Consider the following 17247-nt stretch of genomic DNA (forward strand, 5'->3'; position numbering starts at 1 on the left):
AAAAACCTCAGTGATCTACTGATGAACACACAATTCAAGCTGGAGAAACTAGAGTTAGTATCATTACACTCTACAGCAGACTCACTGAGATTAAAGATTACTGTTTACTTTCAGGTGGAACTCACACACACACACCGTGAACACACACACATTGTAAAAATTTTTTTTCACACTCACACACACACAACGTGAACAAACACACTCTCTCTCACACACACACAACGGGAACAAACACACACACACACTGTGAACACCCACACAACGTGAACAAACACACACACCGTGCACACACGCACTCTCTCTCTCTCTCTCTCTCACACACACACACACACACCATAAAACACACACGGCCCCCAGGGAACAGTTGTGGTTAGGTTGTTGATCAGTTGTGTGATGTCAGTGGTGGTGTTGAAGGTAGAAAGAGAGCACTGGATATTCACTCTCTCCACCTACAATCCCTGCTGGACCTGAGACTCGAACCCACCACCTTCAGGTTACAAGCCTGACTCTCTCACCATTAGGCCACAACTGCCCCAATAAAACAAAAACAGAAGAAAAAGATTAACAAAGTAGATTAAGATATAGGATCAACTATAGAACTACTTAAAATCATATTAAAAAGTCACCATGAAATTAAAGTTGACAGTTATTTTTTTCTCATTTTATGGATATGGCAGTGCTGAAATGATTTATCTGTGCGCATAATGTATTTCTAATTGATGTGTTCTCCTGATCTTTGATATAAATTTCCTTTTTCTTTCTAAATCATCTCTTCTCTCCTCTGATGATGGAGCAGGAAAATCTGTCAATCGCCGGAGATCACAGCAATAACAAATCACAGCAATCCAGTTCATTAATGGACCAAATTAAATGCTGACATACTTTCTTTTTTTCACATTCCCTCAGACTTACAGTGCAGTAAAGAATGACAATTGCAAAAAAAAAAAAATGTTTATTGATGATAAAATACTCTTAAAATGTCTTTAAGTAAATTGTAATTCAGAAACAGAATTTTCTTGATTTCTCACATTTAAACTCAGTTTTCACGTTTAATGTCATTTTTAAGTAGTTCTGTAGTTGATCGTATATCTTAATCTACTTTGTTAATTTTTTTTCTTCTGTTTTTGTTTATGGTCATATAATAAGGTTTTTGGCAACATTTTATTATTGCACTGTATGATGTTAACACATGATGAATTACTCACACATGAACATAATGTGTCTGATTCATTGTGTTTTCTCTTTCTGTCTTCAGTCTGTGGAGATGCAGTATTACAGAGAAACAGTGTCTCATCCTGACTTCAGCTCTGAAATCAAACCCATCACACCTGAGAGAACTGAACCTGAGCTGGAATCAAATAAATAACACAGGAGTGAATCACTTATGTGACGTACTGAAGGATTCACGCTGTAAACTGGAGAGATTGAGGTCAGTAACATTCACATACAAGAATCAAAATGATATAAAAAAAAAAACAACTGTAGACATTAATGGGAAAGTATAAAAATGTTGATTTTGTTGTTACATAATTTGTCAGAAATGTCAGTCACAATGCTGACAACACACACAGTCTGAAGAGGAGACACCAGCACATCCACGATGGAGGAAAAACACACACGCCATGTTATCCCCATTAATCACAATTAATAATGAGGGTCTTTTATAAAGTAAATTTTAAGTAAAAACTTTTTTTTATATAAAAACCTATTTAAAAATATATTTAATTTATTTTTATCAATTTTAAAGATATCATAAATCGTTAAAAATACTACATAATGGGGTGTAAAAACATTAATAAACTAAGTAAAATTACATTTGTTAATATATATATATATATATATATATATATATATATATATATATATATATATATATATATATATATATATAATATATAATTTTTTTTTTTTTTTACACAATATCCCTTTGTTGCCTATAAATGTAAAAAAAATATAACAAATCCTTTAACTACATGTAGAATTTTAAGTAAAATTACATTAAAAAATTTTTTATTTTTTTTTGGTAACAAATGTCTTTTTGTTGGCTGTGTTCTCTGGAGACCCCAAACAGCACGAGTGTCCTCCCCAAATGAACAGCACATAAGAGTTAAACAAAACACTTTATACTCAATATCTCATGATGAATGTGTTCACATTATATTTGTGAAAGATTCTTCATCTTAATGATTTGTTTGTAAGATGATCTCTCTTCTTCTGTTTGTCTCTTTCTAGTCTTTATAACTGTGACATTACAGATGTTTCTTCTTTAACTCAGTCTTTGACAAACACAAAAGCTCTGCAGTTTCTAAAACAGCTTGATCTGAGTTATAATATGATTGGAGACTCAAAGCAGAAGCTCATTGATGTGCTACGAGACTCAAACTGTGAACTGATGTGAGTAAACTTCACTTTGTGATATTAAAGAGATTCATTTACCTCTGATATGTGAACAAATATATACTTTCAAATATTTGTGAAAAGAGTTTATCAAATTATCATCAAGCTTTATTACAAAGGGTTTGTGTCAGAATGAAATGTAAAAGTTGATAAAAATGTTGAACACAAAGGAGGAAAGAGAAGAAAAGCACACTGTCACAGCTTTATACAGCAACAGCTGCTTTATTAATGACATCAGTAATAGTGAATCATTACAGTTTGAAATAGATTTGTTCAGATTGTAGGAAAACGCTGGTAAAATCAGAGCAGATTCAGCTTCAGCTCACAGTCGTCCAGCATCACATGATCAATGTCTCTTGTGTGTTTTTACTTTGACAAGCAACACGTCACATTACTTTACACTTACTTTCTGTAAGAGATAATGTACCTCCAGCCGCTTGTTATCACAGAATAAACCCGACAGGGTGATCAGGACTTGTGTCCTCCTGAAGAGACTTATTCTGTGATAACATCCTGCTGCATGTGCATTATCACACTTATTATATGCTTTCTTGACACAGAAGTGAAGAATTAGACACAATTTAGATTCAGCTAAAAACACTTCTCGTCAGTTAGCAACAACTTTAACAACAAGACACACTTTGAACAATGTCTCCTCAAGTCTACTATTAACAGGAATCTCCTGCGGTTTGGTTTGAGGGTAAATACAGTCAGTAACTGAGGCACAAGCTAATAGCAGTTGTGTTTGAATGGAAACGAGTGAGAGCGTGGTGCTGTGATACGAGAGAAGTCAAAGAAAGCCCGACTCAAATACCGTATGACTGTGTGTTATTCTGCGCTGCTAATGACAACACACACCTGATGAATAACACAACTCAGAATGTCACGACTGACCAATCAGAATCCAGTATTCCAGCTCGCTGTGCAATAATTTCACTTATTTACTGAGACCAACACAAACATGTTTAAACTAGAGGACAAACAGCTTTAACTAGTGCAACATTTAACTGAAAGATTTGTGTTTTTTTGTATATATGTGTTTTGTTTGTATAAGTGTTTGTTATGAGTTATGTTTAGTAATTAATCTGATTACAGGATTTTTTCTTAAATAAATTAGCATATTGTGAAAAAGTTCATTATTTTCCATAATGTAATGATAAAAATTTAACTTTCATATATTTTAGATTCATTGCACACCAACTGAAATATTTCAGGTCTTTTATTGTTTTAAATACTGATGATTTTGGCATACAGCTCATGAAAACCCAAAATTCCTATCTCAAAAAATTAGCATATCATGAAAAGGTTCTCTAAACGAGCTATTAACCTAATCATCTGAATCAACTAATTAACTCTAAACACCTGCAAAAGATTCCTGAGGCTTTTAAAAACTCCCAGCCTGGTTCATTACTCAAAACCGCAATCATGGGTAAGACTGCCGACCTGACTGCTGTCCAGAAGGCCATCATTGATTAAGTCTGGCGAGAGGGTAAGACACAGAAAGAAATTTCTGAACGAATAGGCTGTTCCCAGAGTGCTGTATCAAGGCACCTCAGTGGGAAGTCTGTGGGAAGGAAAAAGTGTGGCAAAAAACGCTGCACAACGAGAAGAGGTGACCGGACCCTGAGGAAGATTGTGGAGAAGGACCGATTCCAGACCTTGGGGGACCTGCGGAAGCAGTGGACTGAGTCTGGAGTAGAAACATCCAGAGCCACCGTGCACAGGCGTGTGCTTTTGAACCAGAAACAGCGGCAGAAGCGCCTGACCTGGGCTACAGAGAAGCAGCACTGGACTGTTGCTCAGTGGTCCAAAGTACTTTTTTCGGATGAAAGCAAATTTTGCATGTCATTCGGAAATCAAGGTGCCAGAGTCTGGAGGTAAGACTGGGGAGAAGGAAATGCCAAAATGCCTGAAGTCCAGTGTCAAGTACCCACAGTCAGTGATGGTCTGGGGTGCCATGTCAGCTGCTGGTGTTGGTCCACTGTGTTTTATCAAGGGCAGGGTCAATGCAGCTAGCTATCAGGAGATTTTGAAGCACTTCATGCTTCCATCTGCTGAAAAGCTTTATGGAGATGAAGATTTCGTTTTTCAGCACGACCTGGCACCTGCTCACAGTGCCAAAACCACTGGTAAATGGTTTACTGACCATGGTATTACTGTGCTCAATTGGCCTGCCAACTCTCCTGACCTGTACCCCATAGTGAATCTGTGGGATATTGTGAAGAGAAAGTTGAGAGACGCAAGACCCAACACTCTGGATGAGCTTAAGGCCGCTATCGAAGCATCCTGGGCCTCCATAACACCTCAGCAGTGCCACAGGCTGATTGCCTCCATGCCACGCCGCATTGAAGCAGTCATTTCTGCAAAAGGATTCCCGACCAAGTATTGAGTGCATAACTGAACATAATTATTTGAAGGTTGACTTTTTTTTGTATTAAAAACACTTTTCTTTTATTGGTTGGATGAAATATGCTAATTTTTTTGAGATAGGAATTTTGGGTTTTCATGAGCTGTATGCTAATTTTTTGAGAAGGACCTATATAGTAATTATTTTGTACTTTATTCCATTGAACTCTGATTATTTTCTCTTCTGTTCAACCTTACAGTGTAGATACAGATCCATCACCAGAAGTCCCTGATAGAGTTCAATCACCAAAAGTCCCTGATAGAGTTCAATCACCAAAAGTCCCTGATAGAGTTCAATCACCAAAAGCTGATAAATGCTGTATATCATAATGTGAAGTGTTCTTGAGAGGAGCAGTAAACATCAGCTGAAGATCCACAGAAGAGCTTCACTACTGTGTCTATGAGGAGAAATAAATGTGTGATAAATGTGTAAATGTGATCCATACAGGTGAAGAGAACTCAGACTTTAAAATGAAATAATGCAGCATGTGTGTTAGAAACATGATATTGAATGATTAATGTTGCTTTAGTATTCAAGCAGATGATCATTGTGTTTTAATGTAAAGCTGGATCAGAGGATGATGAATTTCAGATGAGTCTGTCTGGCTCTTCAGTTTAATAATATTTGTATTAAACTCATTCATAATGATTCAGATGTTTAAATGTGATTGTCAAGTGCAGCACTTAAATGTATCAAAAGATATAAAGCAAATCTACAATGTGTGAAATTTCCATGTTACTTAAAACCTTTCTATGATCTCTCTTACATTTTCTACACATTGTTATTCTATTTAATTCTATATTAAGTTAGCTATCTGTCTGTCTGTTACTAACAATAACAAATGCTCTCATTACAACAAACAAAGCAGAAAACAAAGTGTAAATAAAAGCTGGATTGTGAAGTTTTGACAGATGAATTGATTAAAATGAACATTTTCACACACAGTGAGTTTGTGCTGAACTGACTGACAGCTTCAGTGTTTAGAAATGCTGCGTCTTTTAATCGCTGTTTGTCTTCACTTTGGGTACTGGAGAGATTAAGAAAATACACTTTATTTAATAAAAATGACCATTAATTATTGCTACCTGAATGTCGACTTGTGAGTTGTGTCTCGCCAACCGTTTCTTTATTAAATAAATGTGCCTTTATTTCTGAGAGTGTGTGGTAACATTACGATAGCTATGATTTTTTGTCAGATTCAGTGACTGCATCATATGCATTTGTAAGGAGCAAACTGTGGGATCTTGTAAACAGTAATAAGAATAAAGACCTACGTTTATCAGTTAATCAGAATATGTTATATATAATAAGCGCTAATCATGGAGTGATAGTTTTTCAGTCATGTTGAAGTTTGAAGAGAGGGTTCTACCAGATAAAGTCTGTGTTGGTAACATGAGTTATGGTGTTCGGCCGTTTATTACTCCACCACTTCGATGTTTTAAATGTCAAAAGTTTGGACATGTCGCGGCAGTATGTAAGGGGAAGCAGAGGTGTGGGAGATGTGCCGGGGATCATGAATATGGGAAATGTGAGGAAGGAGCTGCCTTGAAATGTTGTAACTGTGGAGGTGAACATAGCTCAGCTTACAGGGGATGTACAGTTAGCAAAAGAGCTGAAGAGGTACAGAAGGTTAAAATCCAAACTGGGGTCTCATTTGCGGAAGCGGCTAGGAAAATACCTGCTCAGCCAACCGTACAGGTGAATAAAACAGCGGCTGTAGAGGCATGCAGTTCTGCTTATCAGGGATGCAGTAAGATCAAAGAAGATACTCTACTCATGAGAAAAGATGACTTTGTTTTGTTCATGGTAGAGATTATTAATTGTACTGCTCAAGTTGAAAGGAAGACGGAAAAAATTAAAATAATTGTAAAAGCAGCGCAGAAGTTCCTCGGTTTTAAAAATACTAGCTGGGAATTAGTGGAAGAGAAATTAAATGAGAGTCAATTTTCATCCACCTCAAACATGGAGTGGTGTACCGTCTGTCTCATGATAATTATTCTCCAGTGGAATGCGAGGAGTCTCATCAGCAATGGTCAAGAGTTTAAGAAGTACATCTCTGATTTGGGAAATAGGCCCCATATAATATGTATTCAGGAGACATGGCTCAAACCTCAGTTAGATTTTATTATTCAAGGTTTCACAGTAATAAGAAATTATAGGAAGAATAGACAAGGTGGGGGAGTAGCAACATTTGTTCAAGATGGTCTGAGGTACAAAGTCGAAAATATGGGGCAGGAGTATGAATCAGTAGTTGTTAAAATCTGGATAGGTAATGATCAAGTTTCAGTGGTTAATTTTTATAATCCTAGTAAGAGGTTGAGTATTGAGGACCTAGGTGCTGTAAGTGGACAGATTCAAGGAAAGATAGTGTGGTGCGGTGATTTTAATTCTTATAATGTATTATGGGGAAGCCTGAATACAGATGCAAATGGGGTGATTATTGAGGAGTTCCTTGAATTGAATTCGCTTGTTTGTGTTAATGATGGTAGAGGTACAAGATATGATTGCTGTAGAAACACAGAGAGTTATTTGGATTTAACATTTATATCGAGTGGAGTAGCAGGTATTACATCATGGGAGGTGTTAAGTGACTTACCTATGGGTAGTGATCACTTCCCCATAATTGTAACAGTTGGAATTGATGTAATTAAAGAAGATGAAGTGCGGGTACCGAGATGGAGGTTAGATAAAGCCAACTGGGAATTATTTCAAGCTTTAGCTGAGAGGAAGTGTGATGAATTAGATGAAAGATGTTTGAATGATGTGGAATTACTTAACTCTGAATTTGTGTGTAATATTCTTCAGGTGGCTGAGGTCTCAATTCCAAAGACTGGTGGAAGAGGAGTTAAAAAGTCTGTACCATGGTGGAATGAGCAGTGTAGTGCTGCAATTAAAGAGAGAAGTAAGGCATTTGAGCAGATATGGAAGAATCATACACTTAAGGCTTTAGTCCAGTATAAGAGAGCGCAGGCTGTTGTTAGAAAGACTGTTAGAGCTGCAAAAAAGGCTTTCTGGAGGGAAATTTTGTAATACAATTGAGAGAGAAACTAAGTTGTCAGATGTATGGGGAGTTATTAGGAAAATGAATGGTGTTAAAAGGAATTATTCTATGCCTGTTTTGCTTCGTAATGGTCAGACTGCTGTTAGTAATAAAGAAAAAGCAGAGTTGTTGGTGGAGACTTTAGTTAAAGTACACAGTTCTGAGAAATTGTCAGGCACTGGCAAGTGCTGTAGAGAGGAGGCTTTAGCTGAAAATTCAGGAGTTATTGTTTGGAAAAGAATTACAAGTCGGGATCTTGATATGCCTTTTTCAATTTTTGAATTGAAGAAGGCTGTCTCTAATGTGAATCAATCTACACCTGGCAAGGATGGTATTTGCTACTCTATGCTTGGACATTTAAGTGACAGGTCTCTTAATGTTGTCTTGAAGCTTTTCAATCTGGTTTGGGAAACAGGAAGGATTCCTGGTGTGTGGAAACAGGCAGTCATAGTGCCAGTGCTGAAGCCTGGTAAAAGAGCAAATGACCCTTCTAATTACAGGCCCATTGCGCTTACCTCGCAGTTAGGGAAAATGATGGAGAGAATAGTAACAGATAGGCTGACATATTATATGGAAAGTAAAAACTTGTTCTGCCCTTTTCAAAGTGGTTTTCGTAAGGGAAGAAATACGATGGACGCAATTCTATGTTTGGAGTCAGAAGTGAGAAAAGCCCAGACAAACAAAGAAATAGTGGGTTGCTGTCCTTTTTGATATAGAGAAAGCTTACGATATGTTGTGGAAGGAGGGATTGTTGATGAAGTTTGAGAAACTTTGTATTGGAGGTAAGCTTTATAATTGGGTACTGGATTTTTTTATTTGGAAGAGAAATTGAGGTTAGAGTTGGCCCGGCCTCTTCTAGTACATATGCTGTAGAGAATGGTACACCGCAAGGGAGCGTCTGCAGTCCAGTACTTTTCAACATAATGATAAATGACATTTTTCGATCGAATTGACGGAAGTATAGGCAGGGCTTTATATGCAGATGACGGAGCCCCTTTGGATGCGGGGACGTAATCTGAAGTACCTGGAAAAGAAGATGCAGGATGCAATTGTGGTGGTGGAGGAATGGGCTAATAAGTGGGGCTTTAGAATGTCTGTTACTAAAAACCAAGTTATTTGTTTTTCAAGACGACATAAAGACATTACATTAAAACTTTATGAGCAAAAGTTGGAACAAGTGAGTGTTGTGAGGTTTTTTGGGAGTTATATTTTGATGAGAAACTTACATGGAAGCAGCATATAGAGTATGTTCAAATTAAGTGTAAAAAAGTTAATAATTTGTTGAGGTGTTTGTCTGGTCAGAACTGGGGAGCTGCAAGAGGAGCATTGTTGAGGATTTACCAGACTCTCATGAGGTCTTCCCTTGATTATGGCTGTTTATCATATATGGGAGCAGCTGAAAGTCATTTGATTAGGTTGGACAGAGAACAATCACAAGGGTTTCGTATTTGTTGTGGAGCTGTTAGATCGTCTCCTATTACTACTGCTTTGCAGGTTGAGACTGGAGAACTTCCGATGCGGTTAAGGAGAGTTAAGTTAATGTATGCGTACTGGGTCAATCTCCAGGATCATAGCTGTGTTCACCCAGCAAAAGCTGTGTTGAAGGATTGTTGGGGAACATCAGAAGTCTAACTACTATAGCTTTGGGTGGATTGTAGATATTAAAGCCCAGAATGTAGGCTTGACGCAATTTAAGTTCAGTTCGACTGTACCATGTTGTAAGGGAAACAGGTCAATTTAGCTCAAAGGGAATCATTTAAGATTTTAAAGGGAATTTGAACAATCACTGTTTCATGGCTGATCACTGAAACGGCCAGCGATTCACTGAACGAGCCGTTTAACATCAAATCTGCGCTGGATATTAATATCCCAAGGTATAGTGAAAACACTATTAATTAGCACAGTAACAAGATCGGCAGTTTAAGACATTAACTTGTGAGCACAAAACACAAGATACTTCTCTTTTCAATATGAATAAGGCTTTATTAGATAAATCTAAGACATTTAAACTAATCTAACACATAAGCACACGCACTCACACATTCACACAAGTTTCAGGAAGATAGAAAGTTAGGAAAGAATGAGTTTAAGAGAATGAAAATGTGAAATCCCAAGTTTACAGCAATACGTGAAATTGCATAGACATGAACAACCATTAATCACTTAACCCTCGCACTTCCTCAATGAGGTTTAAAATTATATTAGATAACACCAGTACAGATGTGAGTCTGGAGGTTACTTGCGTTGCCTGTTTAACGGGGTTCCCTTTGTTGTCGCTGAAAAGGGGGTTTCCCGAAGTTGCTGATTGGCTGGAAGTTCAGTAGTCGTTGAAGTGACGTCTTGGGAAGCCAGTCGTTGGACGTTGGCTGACGATGCGGAGTTGTGTGGGCTGGTTGAAGTTTTAGATGGGCACTCGGGGTCAGACTAGGAGACATGGCATTACAAAACTTAACTCAGAACACGAAACTCTCAAACGGAAAAAAAAGAAACTAAAGTAAAAGTAATAGAAGTAAAGTTTGACGAGACTAGGTGGTGTTTCTTCTCATTGTGGCTAAGTAGCAGCAGGCGTGCAGTCCGAAGCACGCTGGAACGGCCCTCGAAGAACGCTAAAAAAGCGATGACAAAGCATGACTAAAAGCAGCAGCTAAAAAGCAGGCTAAAAGCCGGCATGACTGATAGCAAAAGCTAAACGAAAGCTAAAAGCTAAAAGCCGGCATGACTGATAGCAAAAGCTAAACGAAAGCTCAAAGCTAAAAGCTTAAACTACAAGCAAAGCTAAAAGCAAAATTTGATGGTGTCCTGAGTATTTAAACTGGCATTTTGGCCACACCTCAAATGTTGTCTTGACCAATTAGATATTGTCTTTTCTCGGGGTGTTGCATTTGTTTGTCCCACCCATTCATAAATCATATGTTATCTTATCAAGCACGAGGTCCGAATTTTCCCACTCTTGCAGGGTATAATTTGGACATGATTCCTATAACAAGAATATGATACATTTGACAAATAACTGATGGTCAGAAACGTTTCAAGCAAGAAGATTCGAACACACACATACTAAACATGAATATGATCCCTTAAGCTATTCAAGAGTTATTTAAAAAGACATACACAATAAGTGATTAGAAACATTATAATAAAATGTGTGGGTTCATGTATGATATGGAGTTGAGCAATGGACTGAAATCCATTTAGAAGTCTTTTTTGAGTTCATTTTTGGTGCATATATGCATTGGAAGGCATTCTCTGTGCCATTTCTGGGGGGAGTAAGGATACGTCCTGTGAAGACCAGAGGGGTTTAACAGGTCTCCTTAGGAATTTCAGTCTGGTTCTGCTAGGTGGGGGGAAGTCAATCCAACGATCTTGTTTACTCTCATGGCTTTACATGTGAGGTTTAGACTGTCCATTTCTTCGATTACTTTGCCCCAAATTAGACAATCTCTTCTTCGTATTGAAATTGTCAATAATTGTTCCAAGTGTGTTAATGTTGAAAGCTGTTCTGTGAAAGAGTTGGTTGGTTATCAGACTGTGGTGCTAGGAGTTGATTTACAACATCCTGCCTTTCTGTGGAATTCGGCTCATGTTTCAACCAGGCTCCCGATCGAATCTTTAATTTGTCTGGTTCACGCTACAGTAATAAGTTTGTTTTCCCATATGGATGCTTTTCACACACAGCTTTTGAATGCACAATGAATGAATGCACACCATTTGTAGTAATTTCCCAGTGTTTATTGATATGACAAACTGTTTAAAGACAAACATAAGTGCTCAGAAAAATCAACCTCTGTCAGCCAGGTACTTCTCCAGATTGTGCCACGATGAAGAAAAGAAAAAAGAAAAGAAAAGAAAAGAAAAGAAAATGTATCTGGCAGTCTGGCAAAGGTAGACAGTTTTATTAATAAATGACTGATTGATAAAGTAATATTTAACCGAAAAAACCTTTAAAACAGCATTGGATAACATTCCAAAAAAAAAAAAAAAAAATTTATAGACTGCAAATAATATTTTTACAGAAGTTTTTTCCTCTCACAGTTTCTCATCTGAACTATACATGAACTATAACTGTTTGTCACAACTGAACTTGCTCAGAAGAGACGTGTAAAGACTTCTTTGAAAAACTTCTGTTTTGTATTATTAAAAGCATTGTTTGACTATACAAGGGTAACATTTTTGATATTTCTACTATGATATTTACTAAATATCTTCTGCATTTCTGCAGTAGTAGTACTTGACTTTCTCTAGACTCGACTCACTGAGACACATTTGGAGCAATCTGTGTCAATGTGCTAATATATGACAATATAATATCTCTTGTACATCTAGCCTCTAGTCTGAGAATATGGCTGTTCATATCCAGATATTTACTGAATAGACAAGTATATATATATTTCATCCATCTTAAGTGCAATAATCTTTCTTTTCTCTGTCTTTTTCTTTATCTCTTTTGTCTGTGTAGGGGTTTTAGTCTCTTTCATCTCTCCTTTCTTCCTCAACGAAGTCCCTCTCTGCTTCTTCTTCCTCTCCACTTTCTATTTTGTGGTGGTGTAAAGAAAATCCGCCCCCGTGCCCATATCGGGATGTGAACAATTAAGTGGAAATTATAAAAAGGAAAAATTGCTGGAAAAAAAGGGGGGAAATGGTAAACTTGGACTCCAAGAGGCAGCTGAGCATATCATTCAATGGATGCGATTCTTCCTGAGGAGTTGATCGGCGGGAGTGAGACGCACGCTGTATTTGGTCGGGTTGAGAGCGGAAATGTAGATTCACCGGCTGCAGAGAGTGTTACGAGCTGCTGAAGGAACTCACAAGATCGCCATTCCATTGGGTTTACAACTCCGGGAGAAAACGCTGCCTCCCAAGGAACTTTTTCCGACAGGGCCTGCCAGTCATGGTCAGCGATATTTTACACGCACTCACTCACACACTCACGCACACACACGCACGCACTTCAACCAAACATTCGCGAGTCGCTCTAAGTGACCGATTCGTATTACTGACCTTCATTTAATTTCCCTTTGAGTGTAACTATGACTTTGATTGGTCAAGAGTATAAAAATTAACTAATCCCGTTTTTTTTCTTTTCTTTATGGACCGCTGATGAGTGTTTTATTTAGTAGAGAATTCCTCGGATCTGCTGATCTTGTTTACTTTAACTTCTACTCAGTTCATTTAGTTATGCTTGTATGAAAACCTTGTCGTTTGCAATTGTTGTTTTTTGTGTTCGTTTTTTTTTTTTCTTCCCCCTGTTTATATGGGGGCTTGATATGATTTGTCTGTCATTATTCAACTAACCCTTCAAAGTTGTCAAATGTAGCAGAGGAGGTGAATGGAGCAGATTGAGAGGGAGAACATGAAGAAAACAGCAGGTGGCGCTAGTGCACTGTTTTAGTTTGTGATCTGCTGTTAGAAGGAAGAAGAAGGAGAAAGCAGGTGTGTTTGTGCCTCACATTCCTGTCCAGTTGGTGGCGCTGCTGCACGAGATCTGTTGTTAACTGGACTTTGATTTTCTCCAAGATGAAGTCGTGTCAGGTTGACAAACATCAATCGTGAAGATCGCACAGGTGTTTTAACAGCGATCACAAACCGAAAGTGTTTTAAAGACTTCTGGATTCTGTTCCTGCAGCACAAGATCGTCTGAACTACTGCAAGGAAGTCTGAATACTTCACCATTACACTTATTTAGGAGAATGATGAACGCATGTTCAGAGCTGTGTAAAAGCGTGATTTGTTAAGTTATAACTTATACCTGTCTGTCGCGAAGTAGAGAAAGTAACAAACCACCGAGAAGCAGAAACAATTTCTTTCCTCTGAACTCTCATGATCTTGATCTCATTGTCATGTCCAGGTCATGATGAGCGTCTGATCGTCTTCAGAGACACAAAGATCTCAGTGTTGAGCTGTTCATCTGCTGTATCAGTAGGTCAGAGAAGAGAGGAAAAGATGAGTCTTATCACAGAAACAGGAGGTAACACTGAGTCTGCTTTCAGAGAAAAAAACAACAACACTCTTCAACAAGCAGTGTTTCCTCTCACTTGTCGTGTCCGTGTAATGATTTACAAAAACAAAGTAGAACTTCCTTATAAATGTGTTTAGATTGTCTTGGGTTAAAAACAGCTTGAATTGAAACTTGTTAAATGTCTAATATACAGGAATATTTTGCCCAAGTTAAATGTTTTATTTATCATATATTAAAAAATCCTGTACAACCCCAGAATTAATTTTTTTTTGTTTCAGGTTGCCACATTTAGTGGATAGAAAATGTAAATAATCATTGCAAACTGTAGTATTTTTTTTTGTTGTGTGTTGTTTGAACTAAAATGAGTAATGGATTTTTAATGACTATACAGGAGAGCTCTTTGTGTAAATAGCATTGAATGGCTCAACAGATTATGGTTATGGCCTATAAATATACATATAATATTAAGTTTTAGATAATCCCCAAACAAACAGAAGGATCTCAGTGATTTGACTCTGGTAAGCGGGTCTTAATTATTTAACATAACACGCTGAATGTGGCTTAAGTTTGCCTCCGTATAACAAGTCTGTCTGTGATCATGCGCATCATTTCATTAATAAACATGTACTAATACTACAGCAATAAATATTATGGTATAGGCAGTCAGAAACATTGTTTATTTTTTGGCTCCGGAAAGATACTGTTTGAATTCCATTTCTTCACTTTAATCTCTTCTTTCATTTCAAATTGACTTTAAACTAGCATCAATGTGTAACATGACTTTATGACATTATGAGAGACAATATCCAGTGAATTCCAAAATCTGAACCAAAAAATATCTGCACACAGAATCTGAACTGTAACAAAGGTTTTCAGATAAACCTTTTTCTTTATTTACCGCTTTTGTGTCCTTGACTGACTAAAAGATCCCACCGCTGCCACCATATGTGAGGGACCGAGAAGCCAAGAACAAGGAACATAAGCGTTGCGCAAACAAGTGGGTCTTTATTTGAACCCAAAACAAAATAACTTTACACACTTTACAACAAAATAAACAAACAAAAACCGAGATCAAACAATTGGACAAAAACCAAACAAACAAACTAAAACTGACCTCCTCAAATGAACAAAGCAACAGTTTATAAAGGAAGGGATGGGCCCATTACAAATTAAGAGGGGAAACAATTTAACTTTACATACAAACATATAACCTCACATAAATCAAAATCAAATCAAACAAAGATACATTGTAAATAAAGACAAGGAAAGCAAAATGTAATCAATATCATAAATGTACAACTAAAATAAATCAATTAGTAACACATCAACGTTCCTTCCTCCCCCCAGAAACTCCCAGTGAATGGTACGCCCAGACGGAACCAATAAGCTTAATATGGTGTTCCTGCCGGACTCTTGTTTTTCGTCACACACCAGGATGCGGCTGCAACGGACCATGGCTGAAGCGATCACCGGTAAACTTAAACTCAAAATAGAAACAAATATACATAACAGATACACATAAACTAATTTTGTGTGCACTTCAAATCAGTCACAATGCATTGTGAATGTAAATGTAAACTTATGCAAACCTAACAATAAATAGAGAATGAATGAATGAATTGTGTTTCCTGTGGTTACTTATGCGATCATACTGAAACAAATGAAAATGAATAAGAAGTTTAAATAAGCTCCATTCTGAAATGAATGTCCTTCGTATAACTATATGTATACATGTGTGTGTGCGCTGGATACATCCACTTTACCGCTCTTGTGCGGCCACCACTCGGGCCGTCACATAAGGGAAGAAATACGATGGACGCAATTCTATGTTTGGAGTCAGAAGTGAGAAAAGCCCAGACAAACAAAGAAATAGTGGTTGCTGTCCTTTTTGATATAGAGAAAGCTTACGATATGTTGTGGAAGGAGGGATTTTTGATGAAGTTTGAGAAACTTGGTATTGGAGGTAAGCTTTATAATTGGGTACTGGATTTTTTATTTGGAAGAGAAATTGAGTTAGAGTTGGCACGGCCTATTCTAGTACATATGCTGTAGAGAATGGTACACCTCAAGGGAGCGTCTGGCAGTCCAGTACTTTTTCAACATAATGATAAATGACATTTTCGATCGAATTGACGGAAGTATAGGCAGGTCTTTATATGCAGATGACGGAGCCCTTTGGATTCGGGGACGTAATCTGAAGTACCTGGAAAAGAAGATGCAGGATGCAATCGTGGTGGTGGAGGAATGGGCTAATAAGTGGGGCTTTAGAATGTCTGTTACTAAACCCAAGTTATTGTGTTTTTCAAGACGACATAAAGACATTACATCTAAAACTTTATGAGCAAAAGTTGGAACAAGTGAGTGTTGTGAGGTTTTTTTGGGAGTTATATTTGACGAGAAACTTACATGGAAGCAGCATATAGAGTATGTTCAAATTAAGTGTAAAAAAGTTAATAATTTGTTGAGGTGTTTGTCTGGTCAGAACTGGGGAGCTGCAAGAGGAGCATTTTGTTGAGGATTTACCAGACTCTCATGAGGTCTTCCCTTGATTATGGCTGGTTATCATATATGGGAGCAGCTGAAAGTCTTTGATTAGGTTGGACAGAGAACAATCACAAGGGTTGCGTATTTGTTGTGGAGCTGTTAGATCGTCTCCTATTGCTGCTTTGCAGGTTGAGACTGGAGAACTTCCGATGCGGTTAAGGAGAGTTAAGTTAATGTATGCGTACTGGGTTAATCTCCAGGGTCATAGCTGTGTTCACCCAGCAAAAGCTGTGTTGAAGGATTGTTGGGAACATCAGAAGTCTAACTACTATAGCTTTGGGTGGATTGTAGATATTAATGCCCAGATTGTAGGCTTGACGCAATTTAAGTTCAGTTCGACTGTACCATGTTCATCTATACCTCCATGGCTGTTTGTTATGCCAGTAGTGGACTTGCAGCTACAACTGGCATTGAAAAAGGAAAGTAGCGGTACCCCAGAATGGCTTGTTGTTCAAAATTAGCTGCAAGAGGAGCATTGTTGAGGATTTACCCAGAGGAGTGGGGAAGTCTGGGCCTAATGGTTAGAGAGTCGGACTCCCAATCGAAGGGTTGTGAGTTCGAGTCTCGGGCCGGCAGGAATTGTGGGTGGGGGGAGTGCATGTACAGTTCTCTCTCCACCTTCAATACCATGACTTAGGTGCCCTTGAGCAAGGCATCGAACCCCCAACTGCTCCCCGGCGGCGCCGCAGCATAAATAAAATGGCTGCCCACTGCTCCGGGTGTGTGTTCACAGCGTGTGTGTTTGTGTTCACTGCTCTGTGTGTGTGCACTTCGGATAGGTTAAATGCAGAGCACGAATTCTGAGTATGGGTCACCATACTTGGCTGAATGTCACGTCACTTTCACTTTCACATTCTGAGTATGGGTCACCGAGCAGTTTAAAGAACACCTTGTACTGTATAC

At 37.9% G+C, this 17247-nt stretch overlaps 1 protein-coding gene and 1 long non-coding RNA gene across 3 annotated transcripts in view; one reads left to right on the plus strand and one right to left on the minus strand.

Moving 5' to 3' along the window:
- Positions 1-17247, minus strand: part of LOC109103223 (NLR family CARD domain-containing protein 3-like) — a 1793396-nt gene that overhangs the window by 1528753 nt on the left and 247396 nt on the right. The window lies entirely within an intron of this gene.
- Positions 1369-5452, plus strand: LOC122141389. 2 transcript variants are annotated; one of them, XR_006157767.1, is made up of 3 exons: positions 1369-1429; positions 2233-2394; positions 5084-5452. It is a non-coding gene; the product is annotated as an uncharacterized LOC122141389 (long non-coding RNA). The 2 variants fall into 2 exon arrangements; XR_006157768.1 differs by having other exon boundaries at positions 5004-5136.

The sequence above is a fragment of the Cyprinus carpio genome, chromosome B22 (assembly GCF_018340385.1).
Source record: "Cyprinus carpio isolate SPL01 chromosome B22, ASM1834038v1, whole genome shotgun sequence".
Lineage (NCBI taxonomy): Eukaryota > Metazoa > Chordata > Actinopteri > Cypriniformes > Cyprinidae > Cyprinus > Cyprinus carpio.